Below are 4,212 nucleotides of genomic sequence, written 5' to 3' on the forward strand. Positions count from 1 at the left end.
GAGAAGACATTTTACTGCAAAATGTTTTGGTGTTTACATTTCATATCCAAATCAGAGTACTTACTAACTGTGAGTTTGCTTAAGGGTTGAAATACTTTACCCATCCCACTATATGAGCTATGATTTATTCAAATTCTCGACTTGAATTAATTAATTAGGATGGTAAGCTATACTAGTATATTGTGAATGATTATTATTGAGAGACAATAGATCAATAATAATGTAAAATATATTGGTATTTCACTAAAAGATTGATTGCATGAAGGACCTCCAAAAATTTGCATGATTTTTTCTGGATTTTGCCAGAAAAACAGACTTGCAATAGCTTTCTCCAGTCTCACCTGCCTCTTTTATACCCACAAGAAAAATAATATCAGAAGAGAAATGAATGCTTTCCATGAAACAGTCTAAAGGCCAAGGCAGAGTTGGGTTCAGAAAATGGATTGGAAGAGAGGCAACAGCATGCCCTCACCTTCTTTCTCTACCTGGCCACTGCTGCTCTGCCTTCAAGATCTTCATTCAGCTCTACAAGCCTGACATTATCAGGCAGTGGTAAGCACCACCCCCCTATGCCAGCATTGCTCACCCTCACCACTCCTTACATCTACGACTGGCAAATCCTTCCTTCACTGTGAAGGAATGACCCTGCACTGCAGTATGCCTGCAACATCCTTGATCTCTGTCCGAGGCATGCCAAGAACTCAGTTCAGTTGTGATAATCACAAACTATCTCCAGAAATGGCCAAATGTGCCCTGGCAAGGAGCTGAGTAGCTCTCACTCCCTGCACAATGTCTTAAAGAAGTCAATGATTCTGTAGGTCCTGTTTGGTTAAATGTTGATTGTCAGCACTTATTAGACTATTGGGGAACTAAAACAGAACTAACAAGCATGTATTTATCAGTCTAAGGAGTCTAGGATGTAGCAGTTTTTTTTTTCTTGTCAATTGATTTCTTCTTTTCTTCTTTTTTGAGATTATAATATAATCATGTTTCTCCTTTTCCTTTTCTCCCTCCATGCCCTCCTATATACCCCTCCCTGCTCTCTTTTAAATTCATGGCCTCTTTTATTCATTGTTATTGCATGAATATATGTATAACCTGCTCAGCCCATATAATTTTTAATTAACATTATTTAAATAGATCCCTCAGCATGTCCAAATAGGCAAGCCCTATACACAAATCCCCGATTACCTGAGAAAGAAAAATAGCCATTGCTATTGGCTGCTTGCAGTGCTCACACATTTCTTTAAGCTTTTATTTTGCCCTCAGCAGTAATAAGCCCATTCCAGTCCACTGCTGATCTGATAATGGGATGCATTTTCATATTTATCTGCTTTCACGTTGGTGGCCTCTTCAGGCATGCTCCCTGATTGCTCTCCAATCATTTCCCACCTCTTTTGAGAACATTAGGTATTAATTCAAGCTTGTCAAATCTTATATGATATATTCCATTTCGGAGCTAATATCTCATCAACCTTACCTGGCACTAGAAAATTCAATTTCTCAAGATACCAGCTGCTTTCCTAGAGACCTTGCATATCTTTTTGGAACAAGCAATCAGAAGTGTTCTTGTGGAGCTCAGATCTATTTATTTATTTATTCATTCATTCATTTTTGTAACTGGCAAAATTCTATGAAATATATATGAATTATATATATGAAGTATATATATATGAGTCTTCCAAAATAAATAAAGTGAAAAATGTGGTAAAAGAGCTTCTCTGCTGTAAGAGTAAATAATACAACACACATATAAGTATTTTACAGAAATTTTGCAAAGACCTTCAAAACCTATTGTCATTTCATCCTAATTAAAGCACATTAAACTCTAGAAAAGTCTTTAATAAGGCTTGCGGACATCATGTTAAAAATCTAACAGACTTCAATTATTTCTTTTAATGAATAAAAACATTGAAAAAGTCAATCTGCAGCAATACATTGTGACAAAGGGAAGCTTCCACAGCTCATTTTGCAAGGCCAAGATTATCTCTCAAGACATCAGAATGCTCCAGAGTTTGCTGCACCAAGCTCTGGTTATGAAAACATTCAGTGCATTGTTTGAGCTGGAGAAATGAAGACTGTGGCTAATAACTACAGTGATTTCAAAGAAGGACCAAGCATAAGAGATAGATTAGGATATTACCATGACTGTAATCTGCTATAAAAAAAAATCTCTGTGATATCGATGAGAGGTAACTATAAATACTGTTAAGACTATTACAGTTGCCAATACTCTTAATTGGAAGAAACAGTCTTGGAAAGAAGCGGTGTATTTCAGTTAGAGGTCAGTAAAAATGAAATGTTTTAAAATTTAAATGTACCATCATCTTAAATTCTCTCTGTATAGTACCAAGCTAAGAAGAGCAAAAGTCAAGAGGAGTTGTAAAAGATTTGACCATTCAATGTAGATTTCCACCCAGCACACCAGCATTTTTGATGGCCTCTACTAAATTTTCTCCATTCATCAGCCAATCTTACCCTCAGAAACTACTTTACTCTTCTCTGAACATGGTCTTGCTGAAGGGCCTTTGCTCATCCATTTCTCTGTACCTAGAAGGAAAAAAAAAATTAATGGGTGATTTAGTATTTCTGCATAGGAGGATCTTTAACCACTGTTATTAAGGTTCCTCAGAGAAACAGAATTTATGGAATGAAACTTATATGATAAGGGCTGGGTAGTCCAACAATGGCTGTATTCACACTGGACAAGCTGATAACCTGGTATCTCCTCCATCAATGAGGCCGGATGCCTCAGTAGTCCTCTTTCTTCATTGTGTCTTTTCTACTTTTATAAAAAGAGCTGGAGAGATGATTCAGTTGTTAAGAGTGTTTACAGCTCCCTTTTCTTTTAGAGAACTGGAGTTCTGTTCCCAGAAGCCTTGTCAAACAGCTGACAACAACTGGTAACTCCAGCCACGGGGATATAATACCCACTTCTGGCCTCTGCAGACACCAGCACACATGTGCATATGCCTACACAGAGGCACACCTGCACATATATACATAAATAAAAAATAAAATAAATCTTTTTTTTTAAATAGAACTAGCAAAATTTTTTAGCATTTTCATTTAGGGCAATGAAGGTTTGAAAGATTCCTGGAGAGTTGCTGGGTCTTTAGTCCACACTAGAAGTCCAAAGAAAATGGGTTCTAATGTCATCATAGGGTAGCAACAACAGCAGCAGTACAGAGTACATACATGTACCAGCACTGAACAAAGGCAGGCATGCAAAAGCAATACTGATTTTCCCTCGGATCTCATATCTGGGGCACTGAGGGGAGGTACTAGCCACTCTGGAAGAGGTGCATCCCCTTTCACCTCATCTTTCCAAGACATGTTCTCACAGGCCCACATAGGGGCAAGTGTCTTCTTGGTTCTAGATCCCATCTAGATGGTAGACCAAGATTAGCCATCACAGCTACCTTGACATTCTGGCTGCTGTTTAGGATCAAAATTTTGAATTTAGAGTTGCTATTTGAAATTGTAATCTATGTCATGGGAGTTAATTTCTGCATAGTTAGAATAGGCTAAGCCCAGCCATTCTATTGAAATAAGAAATGTACCTATATAACACTGATCCCTGGCCAGGGATTGAAACTTATTGATTATAGTGTAACTTTTAGAGCAAAGAGTTTGGGGGAGGTTTGTACCAGCTTGTCAGGACAGTATATTGATAACAGATTAATAGTTTGTTTCCAGTCAGAGTGAGACCACCAGAGGTCTCAGCTGCCAATAGTGGTTATATAAGAATATACATATGCAGTCAACAAAAAAATATAAATCAAAAGCCTCTTGGCAAATCTCTATTTCTTAGTTCCAAAGGTCTATGTACACCTATATGGTTACTGATGAAGAAATAAGCCTAACCCTTAGTTGTTTCAAGACTCAATCAAGTTAGCAACCAAGAATAACTGTCACAACCCCATTGATGTTTTGCCCATGGCCATGGATCTCCAAAGGGAGATCAATGCATCCCTACCCCTAACCTCTCAAGATTTCTTATTCAAGATACCCTGTAGTTATTGTCTTCGTTTCTTTTTCTGATGCTATGATAAAATAGCCCAACAAAGGGAGAAATGATTTGTTATGATTCACTGCTCCAGGTGAGAAAGTAAAAGTAGCTGGTACTTGAAGGAGCTGGTCACATCACATCTACAATCAGGAAACAAACAGTGATTAGTCTTATGCTGCTGCTTAGCTTTCTTTCCATAT

Source organism: Peromyscus leucopus, chromosome X (assembly GCF_004664715.2).
Source record: "Peromyscus leucopus breed LL Stock chromosome X, UCI_PerLeu_2.1, whole genome shotgun sequence".
NCBI lineage: Eukaryota > Metazoa > Chordata > Mammalia > Rodentia > Cricetidae > Peromyscus > Peromyscus leucopus.